This window comes from Zingiber officinale, chromosome 3B (assembly GCF_018446385.1).
Source record: "Zingiber officinale cultivar Zhangliang chromosome 3B, Zo_v1.1, whole genome shotgun sequence".
In the NCBI taxonomy this organism is placed as follows: Eukaryota; Viridiplantae; Streptophyta; class Magnoliopsida; order Zingiberales; family Zingiberaceae; genus Zingiber; species Zingiber officinale.
The window spans coordinates 97,671,659-97,690,197 of NC_055991.1; positions in this window are offsets into that span (position 1 = coordinate 97,671,659).

The following is an 18,539-nucleotide window of genomic DNA, read 5'->3' on the forward strand; positions in this document are numbered from 1 at the left end:
TGCGACGCTGCGAAGACTCTCCGACAAGTGCTATTTCTTTTTTTGTCTTTCTTTTCTCATTGTCGGGTTTTGTCTTCTCTAAATAATTCCTATACTTAATTTGTAATAAATGTTTGAATTATTAGTGATTGCGCAACGAAAACACTCGAAGAGTGCGGGCCTTGTAGTAGGAGTCATCGAAGGCTCCGAACCAAGTAAAAAAATACTTGTGTTAGCGTTGCTCTCTCTTTTCGCTTATTCCGTTGCGTGCTTACTCGATATTTTTTTAATCGCTATTAACCCCCCCTCTAGCGAATTCTCGATCCAACAAGTGGTATCAGAGCAGGTACTGCTCTGATTTGGTGCAACCACCAATCAGGCAAAGGGGGGAGGGGTCTTTTTAAAAGAAAAATTAGATATCATTTGTTCTTAAACTATTTTCCCTCCAAAAATATTTTTGAAAAATTCATTTCCATTTTTTCACCCTTGGTTAATATTAATAAAATATTGCATTTACCAAAATTTGAAATAATATTTTTTTTATTAATATTTTTTTATTTTTTTAATTAGTGAAATATTATGTTGTTTCTCCAGCACTACTAATCTAAGACCAAGTCTTGGGATTTTTTTTTTTGTTTTCTTGTGTGCAAGATAAATATCTCTTCTAGAAGGATGGAGCATCCATGAACCACCTCCATATCAGATGTATAAGAGACATGAATTCAATCTGTGAAGGATGAAGATGGAAACCCTTATTCTTATGAACGACCTCGATGGTGGCATGACACTGAGAAGACCAACACAAAACTCAGAAGCAAACCAAAAGGTAATAAAGTTAGTTTCAGATGTATTACCTAACGAAGTTACTTGCAGGATAGGGAAGGTCAAGGATGCCCACGAGTTTTGGACCTACTTGACCAAGCTTCACGAGGAGCTATTGGAGTTAGACGATCAAGTCGAAATTGAATCCAGACTCAAGTCAGATCCAACAGAAAAGCCTACTAAATTAGAGGATGCGCTTAATGTTTGTATAATTTATCAAAATACCCCTATCAGAAGTAGGTTAAATAATCTGCATGATGATTCAGATAAGTATGAAATTATTCCAAGTATGATGCATGATAATCTAGATCTATATGATTTAAATTCAATATCACAAAATAATCTAGATTCTGATCAAGTCAATCAAAACTCTGATCAATTTGATATCAACCTTGACTTGGTCAAACAGAACAATGACCAAATCAATTCAAATAATTTAGTTAATTCTAAAAATTTAAAATTAAGTCAACATTTAGATATAAGTAAGTCAAACATTAAAATAAATTCTAATTTAAGAATTAAAAATGAGAAAATGGATAAAACTAATAAATACCTTAATAAAGTATTTAATAATCTAGAAAAAATTAGTCTAGAAAATATTATCCAAAACCAAGATAATTTAAATAACAAAAAATTAAATTTTAAAGATAAGACCTATCTAATAAATTCCACTAACCATATCAACTTAAAAGGTTAAGAAAATATAAGGATAAAATCAAACACTTTGATAAAATAAAAATTAAATTTAACAAACTTAAAATTAAATGTTATAGATAACATATTAAACAAAGATAATCTAGAAAATTCAAAATTAACAATTAATAAAAGGTTAAAAGATAAACCTCTAAAGAAATCTAATTCAAACAATTTAATTAATTCAAATTTAAAAATTAATAAAAAATTAAACTTTAAAAATAAGCTATTAAAGAAAGATAATTCAATTAACTTAATAAAATTAAAATTGAATGAAAATTTAAATTTTAAATACACTTTTTCTTTAAAGGACAAGGACAATTTGACTCATTTAATTAATTCAAAATTAAAAACTTAAATTTAAATTACAAATTAAATAAAAATATAAAAAGAAAATCAATAATTTAGGGAGAGGCTTCAAACTATTTGGCACCTTCAAAAATAATCTACCCGATAGGGTAACCAAAAGTAATCTACCCGACAGGATAACCAAAAGTAATCTACCCGACAGGGTAACCAAAAGTAACTTACCCAGTAGGGCAATTATGATTAGAATAAAAAGGGACAAAATTTAACTTGACCTATGATACCGGTAAAGTTTTGGATGATAGTAGGTTAGGGAAGCTTAGTCTATGCATGTCTAGAAAGATATGCCTTCGACCTGGTGTATTTGACTAAGTGGAACTAACTGAAACTACCCCTTACGGATCCTAACTAGTTATACCAAGGTTTTGTACTAAGTTCAATGAATAGGACTATTTGGAAAACCTCGAAGGCATGGTTACTCTAATAATATCCAAGTGACTCACCATAGCCCAGAAGTTTATCCAAAGAATGCATGTTTGTTGAACTCAAAGCAAAACATGAATCTAACGCAAAGCTAAACCAAATCCCAAAAATTAAATCTAACTCATTTCACAAAATTATAAGATTCCGTGATTGAAAATTTAGAACGAATGAGATAACTAAGGATTTAAAATTAAAATTAAAATTAAATTAAAATTAAATTAAATTAAAAATAAATTAAACTAAAATTAAATCAAATTTAAATTAAATTAAAATTAAATTAAAATTAAATTAAAATTAAAATTAAAATTAATTTTTTTTAAAAAAATAAAAATTATCTTTAAATCTTTAAAAATCATTTTAAAAATTATTTAAAAACTTCTTCAAAAAATTATTCTAAATACTACTTTTAAAAATCATATTAAATACTTCTTCTAAAAATCATTTTAAAAATTCTTTAAAAATCATTTTAAAAATTCTTTTCAAATCATTTTAAAATTATCTAAAATTAAAAATATTTTAAAAATCATTATAAACAAACTCTTAAAAAATCATTTTAAAAATTCTTTTAAAATCATTTTAAAAATTATTTAAAATTAAAAATTATTTTAAAAATCATTATAAACAAACACTTAAAAAATCATTTTAAAAATTCTTTAAAAATCATTTTAAAAATTCTTTTAAAAATTCTTTTAAAAAATTCTTTTAAAATCACTTTTAAAACTTCTTTTAAAAATTATTTTAAATACTTCTTTTTAAAATCATTTTAAAAATTCTTTAAAAATCATTTTAAAAATTCTTTAAAAAAACATTTTAAAATTTCATTAAAAAAGTCATTTTAAAAATCATTCTCAAACAATTCTTTAAAAATCATTTTAAAAATTCTTTTAAAATCATTTAAAAAATTCTTTAAAAACCATTTTAAAAACTTCTTTTAAAAATTATTTTAAAAACTTCAATTAAAAATTATTTTAAATACTTCTTTTGAAAATTATTTAAAAAATTCTTTTAATAATTATTTAAAAAATTCTTTAAAAAATATATTAAAAATTATTTTAAAACATTCTAAAAATTTTTAAAAAACTTTTAAAAATTATTTAAAATTATTTTAAAATTTATTATAAAATCATTTCAAAAATTATTTAAAAATACTTTTAAAAATCTTTTAAAATTATATTAAATCATTTTAAAAATAATATAAAAATTCTATTAAAAATATTTTAAAAAATTATATAAAAAAATTTTAAAAATTCCTTTAAAAATATTTTAAAAATTATTTAAAAATTAATTTAAAATTATTTTTAAATTATTTAAAAATCATTTTAAAAATTATTTAAAAAATCATTAGAAAAGTTATTGAAAAATTATTTAAAAAATATTTTAAAAATTATTTAAAAATCTTTTTAAAAATTATTTAAAAATATTTTAAAAATTCTTTTAAAAATATTTTAAAAATCATTTTCTAAATTATTTAAAAATTCTTTTAAAAAACTTTTAAACATTTTTTAAATATCATTTTAAAATGCATTTTAAAAAACTTTGAAAATTATTTTAAAATTTCTTTTAAAAATTATTTTTTAAAAAAAAATTGTTTAACTTTAAAATTATTTGAAAATTATTTAAAAATTATTATTAAATTATTTTAAAAATTATTTTAACTTAAAAATTATTTTAAAAAATTATTTTAAACTTAAAAAGTATTTTAATTTTTTTTAATCTTAAAATTATTGTAAATCTTTTTAAACTTAAAAAGTATTTTAAATCTTTTTAAACTTGAAAATTATTTTTAATCTTTTTAAACTTACAAATTATTTTAAAACTTTTTAAATTGAAAATTATTGTAAAAAATATTTTATTTTTTTTAAATAAATTATTTTAAAATTTGTTTTAAAAAATTATCATTAAAATGTTTTAAAAAATTATCATTAAAATGTTTTAAAAAATTATCATTAAAATGTTTTCAAAAATTATTTTATGAAAACTAAAATCTAATTTAAAAATTATTTTAAACTAACTTAATCAAAACTAAAACTAAAATTTAAAATCAACTTAATTAAAAATTAAATTAAATTAATACTGATTAAATTAAATTTAAAATTTACTAAACTAAAGTAATTAAATTATGTTAAATTCAAAACTTAAATTATGTAAAAAATTAAACTTTAAACTTAAAATTTAAACATAAAATAAAACTTAAATTAAAATTTAAAATTGAAATTAAATTTTAAACTTTAATTAAGTAAAACTTAAACTAAACTCAAACTTAATGTTAAATTAAAATTAAATTAAAATTAAAATTATAATTTATTCTAAGTGTATGTTACTTAAATGTGATTTAACAACTTGAAATTAACTACTTATTTAATTTACTTAATTCCTAAGTTTATTTTAAAAAAAATTAACAGATTAATTATTCAACTTCGAATTAATACTGACTAGAAACTTAACTAATCCTACTTAAAACAAAAAATGAAATAAATATTTTAACTAAGATTGTCATTAAATTAATTCAATCTATTAATACAAAATTTAAGCTATTTTAAACAAATAAGTATTAAATTAGTAACAAATTATTTTATTACACCTAAATCTAAATCCCCTAGAACACTTAGGTACCTAAACCCTAGTGTTGACTTCAGGGGGAGTGTTGACTTCAAGTAGGTGTTGACTTCAGGGGGAGTGTTGACGTCAGGGGAGGTGTTCTTGAGAATTATGTTTGTAAAATCTTTTGAAAAATTATTTTTGTAAAAATATTTGAAAAATCCATAAATATGAAAATATTTTGAATAACCTTCTCACACTTTATTTGAAAAATATTCTTAAAATATTTTCAAAACTTTTTTAATCATTTTGAAAATTCACCTTCAAACTTTGTGTTCTTTTAACTTGGATTAACCCCCTTGACACATAAGAAAGTTTTACTTGTAAAGTCCTAAGAATGTGTCAAGTTAAGGGGAGCCCTGATTGAAAACTAAAAGTAATCTTTAAAAATTACTTTTGCAAATTTTTGATACTAAGTTTGAAAAATTATTTTCATAATCTTTTACAAAATCTCTCTTTACTTTACAATTGTTTGTGAAAACACATTGAAAAATATTTTGAAAAAAAAGTATATACTTAAACTTTCAAAAGTTATTAAATATGTTAAAATATACGTTGAAAGGTGTTTTTACAAACACTTTGGAAAGTTTTTTTTCGCACATTGTTGGTGTAAAACTTAATAGAAACTAACCTTAAGTTCATATTCTTTTGATGTGTGTCAAAGGGGGAGAGTGATATCTTAAGTTAGAAAAGTTAAAACATTCCTAACCTCTCTCAAACCTTCTCGAATTTCTCAAATCTTGAGAATTAACCCTTAAAAGACCCAAGTCTAACTTAAGAAAATTGTCAAACATCAAAAAGGGGGACATTGTTGGTACAATCAACCTCTAGGGTTTCGATGTTTGACAATATGACCAAGGGTTGACTCAAACAGGACTTGATGTTTGGGAGAGAGAAATCTATTCAGGACTAGATGACTAGCAAAGGTAAGTACTAACCAAAGGTTAGGCAAAGTGGAAGTCCTGGTGAGTGAAGTCTGGCCCTAGTGAGTGAAGCTAGGTGGTGGAAGTCCCGGTAAGTGAAGCCGGGCCCTAATGAGTGAAGCTAGGTGGTGGAAGTCTCGGTGAGTAAAGCCAGGCCCTAGTGAGTGAAGATAGGTGGAGGAAGTCCCGATGAGTGAAGCCAGGCAATGGAAGTCCTAGTGAGTGAAGTTAGGCAACTCTAGGAAGTAACCCTAGGTTATGCTTGAATTCTATTAATACTGTGCTAACTCAGTGTTGCAGGGAAGCTCAGTTAGGTCGACGGGCTGACCAGGTAGCTGACACAAAGTCCAGACGGGTCGACGGACTGACCAGACGTCTGGCAGGTAAGTTAAGGTAAGTCACTGGAGGGGAGTGACTGTGAGGACGTGTTCCCGGGAAGGGAACATTAGGCGTCGATCTGACTTAGATCTATTTCGGAAATCTAAGTTGAGATCGTAACTAGATTTCGGTCTCGAGCAGACGAAATCTAATTACTATTTCTTTTTATGACTATGCAGTGCTAACACTCGTTTTGCAGGATATATCATTTACACTTGCCTCCGAACTAACATTTTCTTGCAGGAAGGATATTGCTGGAAAACAAGAGTCCGAGCACCCGGAGGTAAATTTTATCCCTAAACGCATGTCGACACGTGGAGCTTCATGGTTGGCTAGGCTATGTCACACTCCAGGCGCCCAGAAGGGATCAGGGTGCCCCGAACCTCCTATATAAGGAGGGTGAGGCCTGGAGCAAAGTACAACGAACGATCTGCTCTACTGTGCTCCTGCGACGCTGCGAAGACTCTCCAACAAGTGCTATTTCTTTTTCTGTCTTTCTTTTCTCATTGTTGGGTTTTGTCTTCTCTAAATAATTTATGTACTTAATTTATAATAACTGTTCGAATTATTAGTGATTGCCCAACGAAAGCACTCGACGAGTGCGGGCCTTGTAGTAGGAGTCATCGAAGGCTCCGAACCAAGTAAAAAAATACTTGTGTTAGCGTTGCTTTCTCTTTTCGCTTATTCCGCTGCATGCTTACTCGATATTTTTTTAATCGCTATTCAACCCCCCCCCCCTCTAGCAAATTCTCGATCCAATAGTGCCGAGTCAATCACATGTTCGATTGAGGATAAATAAATTCTGAGTGACTCGTCGACAGTTGGCTTGGCCAGTACAGGCGACGAATTGAGATACTCCTTCAATTCTTCAAACGCCCGGTCGCATTCCTCGTCCCATTGCAATTTGGTGGCTCGGCGTAATATCTTGAAAAACGGCAAGCTCCGGTCGGCTGACTTGGAGATGAACCGAGATAATATTGTTATCGGACCGATGAGACGTTGGTCTTCCTTAAGATTCCTCAGCGGGGGCATATCTTGCAGTGCTTTCACTTTGTTAGGATTCGCCTCGATACCCCGCTCGATGACGATATAGCCCAGAAATCGTCCACTTTTTGCGCCGAACAGACACTTGTTTGGGTTCAGCTAGATTCCATATGCTCTAAGTGTTTGGCAGATCTCCTTGATATCTGCACATAGATCCGCAGCTCAGAGGGACTTAATTAGTATGTTGTCGACATATACCTCCAGGTTGCAGCCGATCTGCCGTCGGAGCACCTTATTCATTAACCTCTGATAAGTGGCGCCAGTGTTCTTCAGTCCGAACGACATAACATTGTAGCAGTAGGTCCCATCGGCCATGATGAAACTGACCTTGTCTTGATCTTCTCGGGCGAACGACACTTGGTGGTACCCTCGGTATGCATCTAGCATACATATCAGCTCACAACCGATAGTAGAGTCTACCATCTGATCAATCCGAGGTAGCGGGTAAAAGTCCTTCGGGCATGCCTTGTTGAGGTCCCGAAAGTCGATGCAGACCCACCACTTGTTACCTGGCTTGGAGACCAACACCACGTTTGCAAGCCAGCTCGGGAATTACACTTCACGTATGTGGCCGGCTTCCAAGAGCTTCTTTATTTCCGCTTGGATGATTAAATTTTGTTCAGCGCTGAAGTCCCTCTTTCTCTACTTCACTGGCCGAGCGTTTGGTGGACGTGAAGCTCGTGCTGTGCAACGCTCGGGGAGATCCCGGGGAGCTCATGCGTCGACCACGCGAATACATCGTGGTTTTGATGGAGATAGGCGACCAGCTCCGCCTTCTGCTCAGCTTTTAGGTCGGACGCGATGAATGTCGTTGCCTCAGTTCGGCAAGGGTGGATCTGCACTTCTTCCTTTTCTTCATAAACTAGAGTAGGAGGTTTTTCAGCGATGACTCTTACCTCTAGTCGGGGAGTCTTCCGAGCTGACCTAGCTTCAGTTTTGACTATCTCGACATAACAATGCCGAGCGGCCAGTTGGTCTCCTCTGACTTCCCCTACCCGGTCTTCCACTGGGAACTTGATCTTTTGGCAATAAGTTGAGACTACCGCTCAGAACTCATTGAGGGCCGGCCGGCCCAGGATGACGTTGTAGGCCGAGGGAGCGTCTACCACGATGAAGTTTGTGGTTCTGGTCCTCCGGAGCGGCTCCTCTCCAAGTGAAATGGTCAACTTAATTTGGCGAATTGGCAGAACCTCATTGCCAGTGAACCCGTACAGCAGGGTTGTCATCGGCAGCAGCTCGCCCCGGTCGATTTGGAGCTGGTTGAATGTCTTCTTGAAAATTATATTCACTGAGCTACATGTGTCAACGAAGATTCGGTGAATAGTATAGTTTGCAATTACCACTCGGACGATGAGGGCGTCGTCATGAGGGACTTCCACTCCCTCGAGATCTCAGGGTTCGAAGCTAATTTGGGGTCCACTCGCATTCTCTCGGCTACAACCTACAACATGGATCTCCAGTCGCCGGGCGTATGATTTTCTGGCTCGTTTGGAGTCTCCGTTGGTCGGTCCTCTGGCGATGATGTTAATTTCTCCCCGAGCGGCATTGCTTCGGTTCTCCTTTTCCCATGTAGATGACTGCTTTGCTCGCGAGAGGTTCAGGGAGGATCTGAACTTTCCCTTTGATGATGATGCTAATGCCGCTCGGGAGATCTCCTTGCTACTTTCCGCCGCTCTATGGCTTGATGTCCGTGTCGTTGGTCAGGAGAAGGGGACCGACGGTGATAGCCCCTCGGGGCTAGTCGGGCGACCGATGTGAACTCGCGACAGCCCCGGGTGTTATATGACGATGATTGGTGGAAGGAACAAAACATATGCGTCCATACCTTGCCCTTCGCTGTTTTCGGCTGATCAGAAGCCACATGTTGCACGACATGCACTCTTGTTTCTGGGTGCGGTCGACCTTCAGCTTTCGACCCCCGTGGTGGTTGGTGGCTGTTCGGCGGTCGCCGTTCTGTTGGCACTGCGGGCTCGGCTGGCGCCTCCTTCTTTTCTGGCTGCCTGGGCCTCCTCCACGTTTATATATTCGTTAGCCTTCTTGAGCATATGATCATAGTCACGGGACGACTTCCTGATGAGCAACCGGAAGAAATCTCCCTCTACGAGCCCCTAGGTGAAGGCATTCATCATAGTCTCAGATGAGACCGAGGGGATATCCATAGCTACCTGGTTGAAGTGTTGGATGTACGCTCGGAGGATTTCTCTCGGTCCTTGCTTTAAAGAGAACAGATTGACGGTTGTCTTTTGGTAGCACCAACTACTTGCAAAATGGAGGAAGGCCGTTCGGAAATCAGCTTTGTATTGATCCGTCCGGCAGCCTTCTAAACCATCGCTGAGCCGAGCCAGATAGCATTGTGAGAAAGACTCGGCACTTCATCATATCTGTGTATTGGTGAAGTGTAGTAGCATTGTCGAATTTGCCCAAATGATCATCCAGATCGGTCGATCCGTTGTATTCTCCGATTGTCAATGGAGCGTAGTGTCTGGGCAATGAGTCTTGAAGTATTGCTTCGGAGAACTGGCGGTTGATCCGCTCGGGAGACGCGTCAGCTCGGGGTGCCTTGCCCTTCCTTGCATCCCGAACGGGCGCTTTGTCTGAAGATCCTTTCTCCTGATTTGCTTGCGCAACCTCTGAGGGCGTTTGGAACATAGCCCGATGGAATGGAATAAGTGCGGGTGGGGCTTCTCCATGCGTGTCGGTCGGCAGTCTATTTTGCCCCCAAATAGAATATTGCTCCAGTTGGTCGTCGTGAGCTGCTCGACCTCCAGAGGCCGACGTTGCTTGTTGCGTCTGTCGGTTGGCTAGTGCCTTTTGCTGCTGTTGCTCGACTATCTTTACTGCTCGTGCTTATATTAGCACGTCGAGCTCCACTTGAATGAGCGTCACGGTGTGAAGTCATCCAGCGTCATCCATCTTCTAGGCTCGGATGTAGGTGCGTTCCCATAGACGACGCTAAATTTGATCCTGTCCGAGAGTCGAGGCGGTGGAGGCTGGGGATATGGCGCTCACATTGACTGGGCATAGACTCCGAATGATGTAGACCTGTAACCACAAAACGTCAGTGTTTGGCCAGGGAGGGGTTCCCCGCGTTGGCCTTCCGACGCTCAAGTAAGTCTCCGGCGAAGTGGAAACAAGGAAACAAAGTCAAGGAATGAGAGTGGCAGAATAACAGTGCTACAGTGAAGATTATGCATACCTCCGTCGAAGCTTGGGGGTCCTTATATATGACTCCCGGGGAGCGCGCCCACGTATCTCGAGGCGTGCACGCCCCTCAAAGCATACCCTAAAAAGACGTGTCAGGAAAGTGTCCCTGACATCATACCTTAACGACCCGAGCATATCTCTGGCAAGACAGTGGAAGCCTTCGTCGTACGATCCTCTGCATGTCCATGTCGCCAACCATGCCGTCTGTCGGTGGTGCAAATTCCCATGAGATATCGGCTAATCCTCCTTTTGTCTGTTAGTGGGCCGAGCGGGATAGCGGTTCGGCCAGCCTTTGGCCGTTCGGCGGGTTATGACTTCGGGCTGAGCGGCATGGCCGATCGGCCAACATCCCCCTGTTTGGGCTCTACTATTATGGCGAACGGAGAGGCTGTGTTTGAATGTAGTCCGCTCGGTCATTACTGTTTCGCCGATGTGAGTCCGAGCGGACTGGCCACTCGGCGCATACCTTGTCTGTTTGAGCGTCGGAAGCTCGGTGCATGACCGAGCTGTACTAACATCTGCTTCATGTAGGCTCGGTGATTCTTCCTCCCGATTGAGAAAGGGGAATGCTCGATCGGACGATAATACCAAGGGTGTTGACCAGCTTGACTTTGACCTCCACCATATTATTGACCCTAATGCTGGGCAGGCCACCTTACCACCAGATCACAAATAATTAATGATTATCGATTGATTAATCGATAAATAAGGTAAATCGGTAAACTAATTACGAGTAATTAGTATTAAATGATATTTTAACCAGTTGAATAAACCGATTAGTGGGATAACCAATGATTTATCTCCGGATAAATTTAAGATTAGTCGATGAATTGAAGTTTATTAATTAATTAAGATTGGTTTGATTCGATAATTAAATAAGTTAAATTAGAATAATCTAATTAATTAATTGATCTGATATAATTAGTTGAGTAACTAATTAAATGGTTGGTAAATGATTGTTAATATGTTAATTAACGTGTTGGTTCATATTACTTAAATAATGATTAATTAATTAAGTATTTGATTAACTAATAAATTATTGGTTGATTAATTGATTTACTAGATTAAGAAACTGATTTATTAATTTCATTAATTGCTAGATCCTTAAACAACCAATTAAGAATTTGCTACATCCCAATTAAGCAATACAGATGATTGCTAAACTAAAGGGGAAGAAATAAATGATCAACATATGTAGCTTATGTATGACTACTAGGGTTATTCTAGTACTTAGTTTGCTCTGTATCATGTACTTGTAGGATTCAATCTTGACGCAGACCTTAGACTTGAAGAGGGTTAGGGCAATCTACAATGAGATGGATATTTTTTACTTGCCTTCTTTAGATCTTTGATTATTTTAGTGTATGATTGTAACTGTTTATATATTGATTAGACAACATTTATTTGTTTATCTTGACTCTACTAATATTATCTCTTGAGTTTGACCTTAAAGATGATCCATTTTATATCTATGCAGCCTCATGATTTTTCATGCTTGATTTTTATATATGTATGATATCACCATACCATAGTGTATGATGTTGAGTATCCTGCTAGATCCTTGGTAGATGAATTGAGTTTGCGTGTATTATTAGTCAGATTATACTGTAGCATAAGATGTCAAGTATCCTACTAGACCCTTATTTGTTGTTTAGGTTCATGCTTATACACTAGCGAAGTTATATCGAGGGGTGATTATGGAGTGTTATATTGGATGTGAATATTCATTTTTTTTACTTATCGTTACATTGTTATATCATGATGACCATTGTCTCCTATTTATGGTTGAGAGAGTCGTTAGTGACCGTTGTATATCTCATTGACCATTATCTCCTATTCGTGGTTGAGAGAGTTATCAATGATCATGATACATACAACTACCCACGGGACCATCCATGGTAGTGTGTTGTTGCCCGTAGTTCGTAGCTACACTATAAGAAAATTAGGATTTTACAATTACAACACTTAAAAGACAACGATTCTTTAAAAAAGCGTTGTCCTTTTTTTTTTACAACACTTTTAGTGAAAAGTGTTGTCTATCTCTTTATTTGCTTACTAATAAACAATGATTTTTTAAAAAGCATTGTTTATTACTGATTTTTGTAGATCAAAGACAACGCTTTTTGAAAAACGTTATCTATTAGCATTTTTTTAGTGTCTACAACAACGATTTTAAAAAGCGTTGTCTATTATAAAATCCTCATCTAAATCTAGGATGATATAAACCGTTGGATCAAGTAAGTAGTAGAAAAACCCTATGTTTCACTTGACATCCAATTATCTCCGAATACCTCCCGAACCCTCTCACACATCTTCGATCTCCTCTCGAACCCCCTCCCCCGATCCCTCACCAAAGTCACCAAACCAAACCCTCTCTCGTCGAAATGAGGGAAGACAACGAAGCCACGAAGCCTTAAGGCGGTGAGATCGTCGCCAAAGAAGGCACAGATGAGTCTCAGAAATCGGAAGTTCCACCGTCTCCGTCGCCACCTTCGGCTATATCCCTCAATATATGGCCGCCATCACAGTGAGTTCAGGACGTCGTGATCCGTCACCGTCGTCGTCACCATGGAGACAATGGCGTGGCGGCGTCAAAGGCTTCTTGCCCAATGATGCCGCCACGGAGTTGGGACATATTTTAATGTGCAGTTCACAGTTCATGGATAAACAGTTGATTTTTAATTATATTAATTGAAGCCGATGATACAGTGCGTGATCGTGGGATCGGATAGATGATGTAGTTGGAAGTCAAGCTCATGGGGTGGTCAGAGGTCAAGCCCCTGTGGCGGTCCGAAGTCAAGCCCACGTGACGGTCAACAATCAGACCTAAGTAATTGTCAAACGTCTGCCTACGTGGTGGTCAAGAGTCTGGCCTACGTGACGGTCAAAGGTTCGGATTACAGGACGACCCAGGGGGGACATAAGCGGCATACAGGGGTCAGGCCTACATGATAAGTAAGAGTTCGGAAGGTAAGATGTGCAGGTCGGGATATACGAATCAAGACATATGGATGAAGGAACACGGGTCAGGATGTACAGGTCGGGATCAGGACGTACGAATGAAGGAACACGGGTCAGGACGTACAGGTCAGGATATACGAATCATGACGTACGGATGAAGGAACACGGGTCAGGACGTACAGGTCGGGATCAGGACGTACGGATGAAGGAACACGGGTCAGGACGTACAGGTCGGGATCAGGACGTACGGATGAAGGAACATGGGTCAGGACGTACATCATGACGTACGGATGAAGGAACACGGGTCAGGACGTACAGGTCGGGATCAGGACGTACGGATGAAGGAACACGGGTCAGGACGTACAGGTCGGGATCAGGACGTACGGATGAAGGAACATGGGTCAGGACGTACAGGTCGGGATATACGAATCAGGGCGTACGGATGAAGGAACACGGGTCAGGATGTACAGGTCGGGATATACGAATCAAGACGTATAGATGAAGGAACACGGGTCAGGACGTACAGGCCGAGATATACGAATCGGGACGTACAAATGGAGGTATATGGGTCAGGACGTATAGGTCGGGACATACGGATCGGGATGTACAGGTTAAGATAGGCGGCTTCAGGCTCGCCGGACAGGAGACACAGGTCAGGACAGGCGAAAGCGGACACGGACTGAGGCGTACAGGTTAGGACAGGCGAAAGGGACACGTACAAGCCAGGATAAGCAGAATCAGAATAAGGCGCACATGTCAGGATAAGCGTACACGGACTGAGGCATACAGGTTAGGACAGGAGAAAGCGGACACGTATAGGCCAGGATAAGCGAAATCAGAATAAGGTGCACAGGTCAGGATAAGCGGAGACGGACTGAGGCATACAGGTCGGGATAGGCGAAAGCTGACACGTACAGGCCAGGACAAGCGAAATCAGAATAAGGCGCACATGTCAGGATAAGCGGACACGGACTGAGACGTACAAGGCAGGATATACGGACCCGGACGCACAATGCAGGATAGGCGGACTAAGGCAAGGCATACAGAGCAGGACTTACAAAGTAGGCAGAGGTCAACTAAGACAGGACAAGACTGGATGTACAGATTTGGATTTATGAAGGAGCAAATACAGGTTAGGAATTGCAGGTCTGTGTCCCCAGGTCGGGGTCGGCGGGTATGAAGACCAAGCTTAGGGATAAGGAACTTAAGAGGGCGCACACTACACGACAAGCAAACAAGGGAATCGTAACCACCCGTCAGAGAATAATCAGGGTGTGTTAGGGAATATGCTAACGGTCCAGGGCTCGTTGCCCCTCGATCCCTCCTCCGACCTATAGGAGGATGCCACGTGTCACTCACCGCCAGACAAAGACTGACACCCGACATTTCCTGACACTCGCCAAACTCCAAAAACGCCCACAGCCATATAAAAAGGAAGGCTTCATTCCTACGCAGGTACACTCACTCGTCTTCACACACTCGTCCTTTACTTTTCGTCTTTTTTACTGTATTTCTGGGGAAAAAGTACCTGACTTGAGCGTCGGAGAGCCTGACTCAGGGACTTTTTCCCTGGTTTCTGGTCTCTAACGACCTATGTGCTTGTCTGAGTGTGTGCAGAGCCTTCGCCTGATCATCCCCGTTATCACCCTTCGTCATCCACCCGTGAGAACCTTTCACGCAAGTGCCAGATCGACCAGGCGTCTACGCGACTTTCCGTCAACACCGAAGATAGCGCACCCCGACCTCTGTCCGACTCAGCTTCCGGACGAGATCAGTCGGTATGGCAAAATCTCAGTTTAATCAGTTTTATCGAACTTGTTAATTTCATACTATCCACACTCATAATCTGATATGTTTTTTCCTATTAGATTACCCTTGAAATATTCATGAAGAAATTCTAAGGAAAGGACACTGCTTTTATTATGAATAAACCTTTTGCAAAGTTAATGATAAACTTGCTCGATTTGATTGTGCCTACTGCTGAGGAACATTTTGTCCTATTAATATTCTATTATCATGGTATTGTTGGAAACTTGAAATAAATGAGTTCTGAGTTCTCTTTTATTATCTCTTTATATCTCATCTTTGATTAACACTCTTTGATTGTGTATTCCCATTGCTTTATATCTGTCTAAAAGAAAGTCCATTTGTTTAATTATTAATGAGCTTGCTTTGTTAATGTCAACATGTATTTTTGCATCCTTTGTTTCTTAATGCATGCACAACTAGTATGTTCTGTTAAATGATTGTTATTGTTAATAGTTTAATACTTTCAACTTTTAAAATGGCCACACCATGTTCTTTTATTACCGGGCATTCACTTTAGATAAACATGGAAATTAGATGATGTGATCTGTGATTAGCTATTTCTGAAACCAGATAATCTAGACACCAACCTTCATGCTGATGGTTATGTTGCAGATATTCTCTAATTGGCCTAAGGGAGCATATTAAGAAACATCCCCCCTTGGCAACCACAGAGAAAGTGCAATAGTTTGTTAGGGTGAGTTGAAACTTGTGCATATCACCTGGTAGATTACCTATTATACTATTATTTTATGCATATCATATTATAGGGTTGGCATTATCAAATGGTCTAGTATAATTTGTTTATCACTCGTATTTCATTCATAACTCATGAATATATAAATATAGTTTTGTGTGATTGTTCTATATGTTATTAAATAAATATGCCATGCATTTTCCCCATTATTATAATAAGAAAATCTGACAAATTATTATTAGGTATGGAATTAGAAGCTTTCATGTAATACTAACATAGAACCGTTAATAAATTTTGGATCCCTGAGTTTGTTTGACCTTGTAAAATGCTTTGTTTCTGAATGCCCATTATACAATGAAAATCCTACTGCAGTACAAAATGATTTTCTGATAAATAATATAAAAAAAATAAAATGTTTTATAACTGTGCTTATTTAATTTCCTTTCTTTTAGTACATAAATTTAAGAGTAAGCACAATTTGGTGACCTTCTAGCATGAATTTTTCTCATTATTGTGGGCTTGAAAATTAATATTCATGTATAGCAAGTTAACCAGATATGTTTGTTTTGTTAGGCAAAGGGAAGAGAAGCTACTGTTGCTGGATTCTATCATGGAGGTTATGAAAATTCACTGTTGATGCTTATGAAGAGAAGGAGAGTACATTCGGGTTTGGTTATAAAGGTGGGCAGCTTCTCTTCCATTCAAAACTGACTTTAGGACTACAAATGCTGTTTATTGCTATGCTCTTTTACCAAGTGTGTGTGTGTGTGTGTGTGTGTGTGTGTGTGTGTGTGTGTGTGTGTGTGTGTGTGTGTGTGTGTGTGTGTGTGTGTGTGTGTGTGTGTGTGTGTGTGTGTGTGTGTGTGTGTGTGTGTGTGTGTGTGTGTGTGTGTGTGTGTGTGTGTGTGTGTGTGTGTTACCATAATATCAGTATATATTAGCCCGCATCATCAAGCAGGAAGCCTTCGACACCATCAACTCCAACAATGGTCGCGAATTCACTTCCATTAACGAGGGACTGGCAGTCCTCCAGATCTACTCCAAGGATATCAGCTAATGCATGATGGATTTCTTAAAGTCGAAGCCCTTGCCAGCCTCATCTCCACCCACCACCGAGGAAGCGGTTGACAAGGCCATTTCAGTGCAAGATGAATCTGCCACCACTACTGAACCTACCATCACTGTTGCTAGTGGTGACAAGAGTCCGCGTCCATTATCAAACAGGAGTTTGCGTCCGTTTGAGTCTTGTGTTCGACTTTGGCTAAGTCTAGCATGGTAACTTGTTTGTTTCGTGCACTCGTATTCCCGTACTTAATGTTTCTCTATGGATCTATTTACTGTGGTTTTTGTATGATAATTTAAGGATTGTGGTTATGGTGTTCATTTAACTACATGACTACTTTTACTTGAATAATTTGATGAATTGGATGGATCAATTTATATGCATACAATAATTATGATAGAAAAGGCCTTTTTTCCCACTGAATCAAATTTAAAACACATTTTTGTTTTGTAATTATATATATGATGTTTTTTAGTTGTATGGAAAGGCTATTTCATGCGGTGAAGAATCATTTAAATTGATTTCTTTTGTTCTCCATTATTTGATATTCTTTGTTTACCTAAACTTGTTTACCTAAACTTTTCTTAGAGATTGTAAGTGGATGTAGCATACTTTGTTAATATAATCTTGCATTTATGACCTATAGATTATTTTGAAAAAGCAATGTTCTTTTTCCTTCTTGAATCCTTGCTTTGTTGTTGTAAAGATTACCTGCTTATCATAGTGGCATTATCTCACTTATAATACTGGGGGTGTTAATGCTAGCAACTTGTTTCCCAAATAATCATTTGTTGATGACGCGCATTCGGAGTTGGCAGAATGTATACAAGATCATATTTATGAGTAGGTGCGTTCAAGTTTATGTAAATTCATTATCTTATTTTAGCTAAAGTGAACAAGATTTTTTAAGTGATTTTTTAATGAACTATTTGTTGTCGTTAAGTGTAGTATTTTGTCTTTAATTTTATTTTCTTCTAATGTCAATATTCCTGAAAACGAACAAGATTTCCAATGAACTTTTTATTTTCTTCAACACTTACTGATTTCTTACCGCCTTTTGTATTTCTAGGTCTAGCAATGATTTCTTAATTCCTCTTTCAAATAGCAACTATTAAGTAGTTTTGTACTATTTTATAGTTTTGTGCAACGTGTTGCCTAGAATCCAAATTTATCTCGTCTGTACCTCAATTTAGATTTTTTAATTGTTGTATGGTGTGAACTGTGACCTTTGTTTTTAGCTTTAAAAGTGAAAATTTCTTTTGCATAATACTGATGGTATTATTTTCTGTGGCAGATACACAGTGTAGATGTTTTGTCCTAGTCTCAAGCCGACAATCCTTTTTTAGTGTAGCTAGTAGAAGTAAGCATGCAAATTGTTGCCTTCGAGACCAACTAGTTATTTTATGCTATTTTGTTTTAAATTTGAATGTCACTATCTATATTGAAACAGAACTATTTAGTCTTTGAAATTAGCTAAATTCTACTTTGTAGCTGAATTCTTCTGTAAATACCAATATCTACTTTGTGGCTGAATTATATTATTTTGGTTGAATTATATTGTTTTGGTATGAGTTTGAAATCA